The following is a 9,450-nucleotide window of genomic DNA, read 5'->3' on the forward strand; positions in this document are numbered from 1 at the left end:
TAAATTCTCTATGCTAATTTAATACATACCTACATTTCTGTCTTTAGCTTTTACCTTTTATTCCCTGCTATCTTTCCCATATCTCTCAGTCTTTTACATTTTTTGGAGAAGGAAAACGTATTGAATTTTGATAAGTGTATATTCCTGGCACGTCTTTTGGTGCCCAAGTGACAAAACACCTTTTCTTCAGAAGTTGGCAGACTCTCATTTGCCTTCTGGGCTTTGACATTACAGCAAAGAAATCTGAAGTCAGAATTGTTATGAACTCATATTTAGATAACCTGTTGTAATTTTTTAAGAAGTATTATGTATTGGTTTATATGATTGTATATTTTATGTTTTATCATTAAAATTATTATGCATATGCTGTTCAAGTAAACTCCTTGAAATTATATTTTACCATGATCTTTTTCCACCCCACACTAGTAGGTTTTTTCCAACTTACATGGTCTATGTCATGTATTTAAATACCTGTGTGTCCATTCTTCGTTTCAGCCCTTGGATCTCATGTGTCCAAGGAAAATCAGTTCTCTACTTCATTTGCTGAGCATCTGCCATTGGGTTGTCTCTGTGGTTTAGTGATAAACTACTTCTCAGGGTTGCTGGCATTTATTAGGATATTCAGTCATGTGCATGTTAGCTTGTAGTATCTCTATCTGTGTATTACTCTTTCCTGTGTATTTTATCTTGGTCATGTTCTTTCTCTTCCAAACAATGGCATTTTTCATTGCAAAGAAAAGTTATTCTAACATAAAAAACTGTGTAGAAAACAATACAACAAACACCTTCACTAGCTGCCCCGTAAGTGTAAACAGGGTGTTACCAACAGAATTTCTCCCTCTACCACTTCTAGAATATTTTCTGCATCCTTTCATATCAATCTCCATATCTTTCTACTTGTGAATATTCGATTACAAATGCGCTTTCACATCACACATGAGGGTGCATATTGTGTTTACATGTAAAACATTACATATGAAAGGTACCTTTAGACAGTTAGGGGTGCTGAGATGATGAGGTCACCCTATTTTGAGGGATTGGGTTGGGTTTGAGATTACATTGGCCCAGTGTAAGTATAGGAGCCTTAAGAGGTGGAGACAAGAAGATCAAAGCCAGAACTGAAAGATACAATGGAGCCAGGATTGGAGTTGTGGGTTAAGAGCCAGGGAGAGAAAACCATCTCCTAGGAGAAAAAGCTGGAAAAGGGAAGAAAGTAGATTCTCACCTGAAGTCTCCAGATCCCTCTGGTACCTTGATTATAGAACCACAACCTCCACCATGTATCAGAATAAATGTCTGTGCATTTAAATCACATCTGTGGTATTCGTTGCAGCAGCCACAGGAAACTAAACATGTGGAGGTGAATTGTCACGCCATGCAGTCCTATGCTGTCTCGTACCCTGCCCAACACTGCAGTTTAGATCTTGAAGGTCTCTGTGTTCAAGGCTTGGTTACCAGCCGGAGACGGCTTTGGGAATAGACGGCTTTGGGAAAGAATCTTTAAGAGGTAGGACTTGGTAGGAGGAAGTTAGTCACTGGAGCTGTGCCTCTGAAGGAGTCCCTGGATGCCTCACAACTTCCTCTTGTTTCCCAGGGGCATGATGTAAGAATCTCTGCCACACGTTCCTACCATAACGATACACATCACAGAAGTCCCACAAGCGGTGAGGTTAACCAATGACAGAACCTCCCCAAACTGGGAGCTTTTCCCTTCTTGCAAGTTGATCATCACGGGCATTTGTCGCAGTAGCGGAAAGCTGAGTACTGTATTCAGATATCAGCGACAAACCTTCGGAGCCTCAGTGGTGAACACCCTACACATGAAAATTAAACGCTGCTGAGGAGACTGTCTCCGCAGACAGAAATAATGGTCCCAGTCTATTAAAGCAGGCTTAGAGGAATTTTGGCTTGAGGCAGTGAAGCTGTTTGTTATGGCGATGGATGATTGAAGGGAAACGCTGCCCACCCGATGTCCTGAGTCCTCCTTACCTCACTCTGTACTGCAGAAGACTCCACTCCTGAACCAGGCCTTCAGGAACACAGGGACTCTCTGTCAAGGTAGGTTGTGCCTGTACATCCTTCTGCTTCTAGAGAGCCCCATCTCTGTGTAGCCTTTTGACCAATGTGGCTGGCCATCTGTGATTTTTTTCCCCAGTTTTTCGCTGTTTTCCTTTTAAAGATTTCTGCTAACAATGGTGGCTTCTACAATATATTTCTCAACTACAAATATTAGAATTTGGAGGACGTATTTCCAAGTGCCCCATTACAAATATAAAAATATACATTGTGATCCATATTTTTAAGTGAATTAATTGTATATTTGAGAGAATAGAGCAGTAAATAAATGGCAACCTGTTCTGGAGAAAGAAAGAAAACTATGTTGATTTCATACTATGTGGAATAGGTGGCAATGTCTGCCCATTTTCATCTTGTGTCTTGTATTGTATCTGACTGTGTATAGGGGGAGAAGCGGGAAGGAAGCAGGGCTCTTGAACCGGTAAAACTCTTTAAGTAGGCAGAAGAGTGATGAACCTTTCCCCAAGGGGCATTTACATTCACTTAAAGAATTCTACTTTCAGAATGTTCCCATTTGACCAAAATGCAGCGGGTAAACAATCCTCGGCACAGCAAAGTATCTTTGTCTTTTAGAAAACTGTATTGGAACACACAGTCAACACTGGATTAGATGATTTCATCCCTACAGACAAGGGACCTAAGAAGCCAGCCTTGCTCCTCCACACAGATTGCTAAGTGGAGAAATGAGATGCTCACTAGGCCAGGCTGATATCTTAGAAAATAAAACTACTTCAGGCTGTGATCTGTTATTGGGGTCACCTGACCCATTCTCCTTATCATAGCTTATCTGAAATCTAAGGTAGAGAGTGTTGAGCAGTCAGCTTGCTCTTTAATATCCCCCCAGCCCACAGCTGATGCTTCGCCTAATGACAATGACAATAACAACAATGAATGGTAACAACATATAAACTGGCTTCGGTGAACCAGAAACTATGCTGTGCGTCTCTACACACATAATTTCCTTTGGTTTTACAACCATACTATAAAGCCATTGCTTTATATGAATTATATATATATTAAATATATATATATTAAATTATGAATTTAGTACAGTGAAAAATTAACAAATCTTCCAAGAACCCATAACTAGAGGAAGGCGTTTGAACCCAGGTCTATTCAATTTCACTGTCCTCTGTTGTCTCTTCCACGTAGATTTCTTTGATGGAGAATCCTGTGGCTTTAGGCTTCAGTCAGTATTGCCATGTCGTACCAAACATATGCATACTCCTGTGCTTATCCCCCATGTCCATCAATCAAATTTTTTTTAAAGAAACCCAATGATGAGGTTACAGAGATAACTCAGTTGGGAAAGTACTTGCTGTATATCTATGAAGACTTGAGTTTGAGCCCTGGTACCCATATAATATGCCAGTGATTGTAATTCTGAGGGATATTAGGACAGGAGGATCTGTGGGGCTTACTGGCCACCCAAATCAGTAAGTTCCAGACCAAAGAAAGAACCTGTCTCAAAAAGGGGGTGGTGTTGACCTGGCCTGGTCTAGTCTGCTCTACCCACGGACACATATAGAAAGAAAGAAAGAAAGAAAGAAAGAAAGAAAGAAAGAAAGAAAGAAAGAAAGAAAGAAAGAAAGAGGGGGGAGGGAGAGGGAGAGAGAGAGGAGAAAGAAAGAAGGAAAGGAGGGAGGGAGGGAAAGAAAGATCTAGTAACATGCAGCATCTTTTCTATTTCCTGGCCCCTGATACACCATCACTCATTAGGTATAATTACAAGCTTGTAAGATCAACAAGGTGAAGGAGAAATTAGCTTCCCTCCAGATTTTTAAGATCATTGAGGGTGTTTTTTTATTGTTAAAATTTGTGAAATTTTGTGTTTTATTTTTTCTGGGATATATCAATGTGATTAAGAATTTGCTGCATTTTTCTTGGTGTGAAAATATACCAGTCATATTCCAGACAGTAAAACAAGGCCCTTTGAAAAGAGCTTTGGGAAATGGAGTCTGTCGGTGCTAGTGACAGGATGAGGTAGGCAGCCTGCTGATGTGTTCTAGAAGTGGGCGTGCCAGGGCATCAGAAGACAGAGCACACAAGAAGAAAGCAGTCACTGAAGATATACACATTGCTTAGCGCTCTTGGTGTGAGAAAATGAACAGCCTTTGGGAGTCCCTGAACCCTAGGAAAATGAGAGAGCCTTGCTTCCTACTTCTCCATCTTCCCTTTCAGTCCCTCCTTCCCTTTGCTCACACCAGTCTCTCTGCAGCTCAAGCTCCTCATAGTGATTTGGGCAAATGATTTTCCTTTACTTTGCCCAGGGCTCCTCACCTATAAAATGAACTAGTTGCTCTGCCAGGTCCTTGCCAGCCACAGCATTACTCAGTCCTATATCTTCATCTCTTGCAAAATCAGGCTGAAGGCACAGCTGAGTGGCATATATTTCTCTTGCCAGCTAGGAAGATTGCAGTACCTGGCACCGCAGTAACCACCCAGCACCTGGCCCTCTTCCTAAGGATTTGTGATGCCCCGTGCTGCTTTCAGAATTCTCCTACATACTAACTTTGGAAGCCACCTGAGTCTGGCTCTCTTCCCAGAACTAAAATAATCCCTTAACATTGGATACCCCACCTCAAAATGTCCAAAAAAAGCAAAGTGCAGCAAAGAAACCAATATTTTCTAATTTACTAAAGCACTTAGACATAATATCAGAGGAGGATTATAGAAACCATAATCCCCGTTTTCAACATTTTAGAAACAACATTTTCAAATAAAATATTCCACAGCTTTCAGCATGAATAGGACAAGTAAGTAGAAAGCAGCTAATATAAATAAATGCACCATGTAACATCCAAATGCATTACAGTCACACATTAGGAAATATAGTGATAGAGATGACCATTTTAGGAGTAGCCAGAATAAGAGGTGGAGTTCCAAATGATAGCATGCTGCAAACCGCCTGGCACAGACACCAATGGTCCACTTTGTCTGACTGTCTGATATGATACCATCTGCACAAACACAGCTGCAGTCATAGTTGGTTATATTTTTTCAATATTGATTTTACCTTTGATTGATGGATTGGGCTGTGGGTGTGAATTTAATTTCCATGTGAATGCAAAAAGAAACCAGAAGCATAAGGTCCCAAGGAGCTGGAGTCATCGGCACTTGTGAGCTGCCTAGCATGGATGCTGGAAACCATTCTTAGGTTCTCTACAAGAACAGCAAGACCTCCTAACCACCGAGCCACATCTCCAGTCTCTCGTAGTTACTTTTAAATAATTACAATCTTCAAACAACTTGGATTTTACAAGGTAAGAGAGCAAGCATTGCTCTAAGGTTCTTGAAGTTAACAAATTCTTGACCAAAGTTTTCTTGCAGTTAGATGTAATGTGTGTATATGTGTGTTTTTATGTATGTGTGTGCATGTGCGCATGCATGCGCATGCACTGATGTTACATGTAAAGCCTATTCCTATGGGTGAGTGGCATTGGCTGGCAGACAGCACCTTCCAATTGATGATCTCTGTAAACCTAGTTCATGTGATCTGAGTCTTAGGTTTGCATATAAGAATCTTTGAACTATGAACATTTCTGATGGCCACAGGTCCACAGGTACCCACCAGGCACATAAAAAGTTCAGCATTTTTAAAATTGGAAAACAAACAATAGGTCCCAATGACAACTTGAGGAAGATTTGTCAGCAGATACCACTACTGACTGACAAAACTTTACTATAATTTTTAAGTGAAAGCTTATGTTTTTCATACATCTGTAAACAAAGAATGCCATGTCTCCATGGTTTCTCTACTTGTTTGGCATAGTTGACCTTTGGGAGAGCTACACTCTTTGCTGTGGGGCTGCCCTGGGTATTTTAAGGTGCTTAGTGGCATCTCTAGCCTCTACCACTAGATGCCAGCAGCACTCCCCTAGCAATGACAGCCAAATTTCTACAGACCTTGCCAAATATCCTCCCTCTGGAGGGCAAGCAGCTCCAGTTGAGAAAGATTGCTCTTGGAACCTACACGATCTCACCAGAACTACCGGTTTCTGTTACATAAGATGAGGACATACTGGTGACTTTCATCCCAGAGAAATCAGAAAAGTCTTAGAATGTGATATCTGTAAAATTAATGACAAGCTAGAAAAAATAAAGTCAGATTCAATACCACTCTATATTGAAAAGAAAATTTTAATTGGCCTAGAATCAAATGAAAAACTTCTGTGAAAATATTAAAAATATATAAAGCAGAGAATTTAACCTTGGGATGAAAAAGACCAATGTGAGTGAGACAGAGATCCTAGAAGGGAAAACTTTGAGTCACTTAACTTTGAAAGATGCATAACGAAATACTTATGAAATAACTACACATCACAAGCCAAAGTTTAAAAAGAGAAAGCAAATGTGTTAACTAACTTGCAACAAAGTGAAGATCAATATCTATAATAAGGAAAAGGCTCTTTGAAACATTAAAATGTAAGTTTAGTAACTCAAAAGGCAATCCACAAAGGGACACTCAATATTTGAAATATATTAAAACACATAGTCTATGACTGTAGCTCATGAAAATGAAAGCAAAATCACCATGAGGTATTGACCCACAAGACTGACAAAATTAAAGGGACTTTTGAAACATTCATCTGCTGAAGGAAGGGTGGGGTCATGGTCATGTTTCTACCAATCTTTCAGAGAACAATTTGACAGGATCGTACAGGATATAGACTATACATACTTATTACCCAGTGTTCTCTGACTATAAATCTGTCCTATGATGATATTTTATCACATACACAAAATACACATAAAATGCCCTGAAAATATATACCAAATTTGTTAATGAAAATTAATTCCAGGGAAAAATATGCACATCTCAATCTAAGCACATCATGGTGGTCAAAGCTTTACAGAAATATGCAGTCTATAACTTTTACTAAATTATATAATTTAAATAAGGAAATGAAGTAGCATGCTGGAGTAAACGGCTTCTGGAATCTGTGATTTGGGTTCTAAAATACTGTGACTTAAGTCTAGTCACAAATTACAAATAAATTGACAAAGGTAACAAACCATGCTTATGTTTGTATCACAGATTCCTTTAGGAAAAAAGGAGAGAGATCAAGCGTGGTGACACACCTCTGTAGCTCCAGTGCTGGGGAGGTTGAAGAAGAAAACTAGTAGTTCCAGCCCAACCAAGACCACGGGAGACTTTGTCTCAAAAAACAAACAAGCAAACAAACATAACAGAAAGCTAAAATGAAGATGGGTAAAAGAGAAAGGCCAGGCCACTCTGTAAATCCCTCTAAATAGTTGGCTCCTGCCTTATCTGGCTACCCTGGTCCTCACTGCATCGTTAAACGTCAGATGGTCTCTGACTGTGAAAGATTGAGTAACTGACTAAGATCACTGGTCTAGGAAAGGAGGGAGCCAGAAAACACAATTTAATCAATGTATAGGGGAAACGTGACTGCTGTTCTCTCCATCAGAGGTGTCCTAGTACCACAAACTGATGGAGAAATATGACTTTATCTTAGAAGCATTGGGACAGAGAGTGGGAAAACAGCCACCAGGCAGCACAAACCTTCAAACCTGCATGAAACAAAACTACTGGGTGCTTGTTGTGTATCAAGTTCTCTTGCTGTCTGATGTAATCCTCCTGGCAGCCTTAGGAGAAGGCACCATTACTGTCACATCTTGGAAATGAGGACAATGAGGCTCAGGGACCGTGGGAACATGTCCCAAAGCCATCTATGAAGCAAGCATTGACATTGGTTAGATGACTCCAAAACCTGAATTAATTACTGTGTCCTGAACAGTGCTTAAATAATGATGCTTTTAGAAGCTGGCCTATGGGAAGGGAGAACTAAACTAAGACAGCAGGTGAATAGACTCCAAGATCAACGCTAGGATGCAGAGATGAAGCTGCCTATTTGGGGACTATGGAATGGTTCCTAATACCTCCTTACTGCAACAGAGTCTAGGAAAAAACATGGCGCACTGATTGGTACCGCGGAGAAGAGAATGGAAATGTCCGTGGGAACTATGCCCGTACAGGCATGTCTGACAAAACAGGGGACAGATGAGCCTTGCCCATTTGCCTGAGTGCCTCAGTGTCTCCTGAGAAGTGACCCGTGTTCAAAGCAGTGGGCTGTGAGTTTGACTCAACACAAACATCTTAGTCATTTGATCCGTAAGTCATTCGGATTCAGGTGATGCAAGAACTATGACCATGTATCAGTCAAATTGCTTCCTTGTCAAATACCCAACTAGTTTCATGGTTACTTGTAATAGCTGGAAGAATCACTTTAATAAAAGTCAATTGAACACTGATATGAGAGCCCTCTAGCCTGAGCTAAATAGACAGAATAGCTAGAGGAAATTTTGTACACTCACTAAGAAAACCAGAAGGTTGAGGGGTTTTTCTTTTGCTTTGTTTTTCAGTCAGTTTCTTGCCTGAAAGAAACTGTCGTTAGTCTCTACAGAAAGCAGAAACGTACTATTCAAAGGTAAGAATTGGCTTAGTTGAACATGTTGAAGCAAATATGCATGGCTTGTATATTTTTTTAACTAATTTTCTTTTTTTTAATATTTATTTATTATGTATACAATATTCTGTCTGTAAGTATGCCTGCAGGCCAGAAGAGGGCACCAGACCTCATTACAGATGGTTGTGAGCCACCACGTGGTTGCTGGGAATTGAACTCAGGACCTTTGAAAGAGCAAGCAATGCTCTTAACCTCTGAGCCATCTCTCCAGCCCCGGCTTGTATATTTTAAACGTATAAGAAACTCATTTTAAATCCAGAACCCGAAGAAACAACTTACACTGCCTAGCATTCACAGGCTCCTGGGTTCAGTTTTCCCCTGGTAATGAGAAGCAATTCACACAGCATGGCAGAGTTATCTGACTCCATCCTTTCATGTGGAAGGACACACTGAGGGGACTTTCCATAGTGCCGTAATATTAAACAGTGAATTAAGATATCTAGTTTTTTTTAAAGATTTATTTTTTATGTTTTTTACTTTATTTTTATTGAGCTCTACATTTTTCTCTGCTCCCCTCCCTGCCTCTCACCTCCCCTGCAACCCTCTCCCAAGGTCCCCATGCTCCCAATTTGCTCAGGAGATCTTGTCTTTCTCTACTTCCCATGAGGATTAGATCTATGTATGTCTCTTTAAGGGTCCTCATTTTTTTAGGCTCTCTGGGATTGTGATTTGTGGGCTGGTTTTCTTTGCTTTATGTTTAAAAACCACTTATGAACGAGTACATGTGATAATTGTCTTTCTGGGTCTGGGTTACCTCACTCGAAATGATATTTGCTAGCTCCTGTTTTTTATGTTTAATAATGTGCATCCCCGTGCACATGTGTGTGAGTGTGTGCAGACACAGATGCTGAGCATTGGGTAAGGTGCCCGCTAAGACCAAAAG

This window comes from Microtus pennsylvanicus, chromosome 5 (genome assembly GCF_037038515.1).
Source record: "Microtus pennsylvanicus isolate mMicPen1 chromosome 5, mMicPen1.hap1, whole genome shotgun sequence".
NCBI lineage: Eukaryota > Metazoa > Chordata > Mammalia > Rodentia > Cricetidae > Microtus > Microtus pennsylvanicus.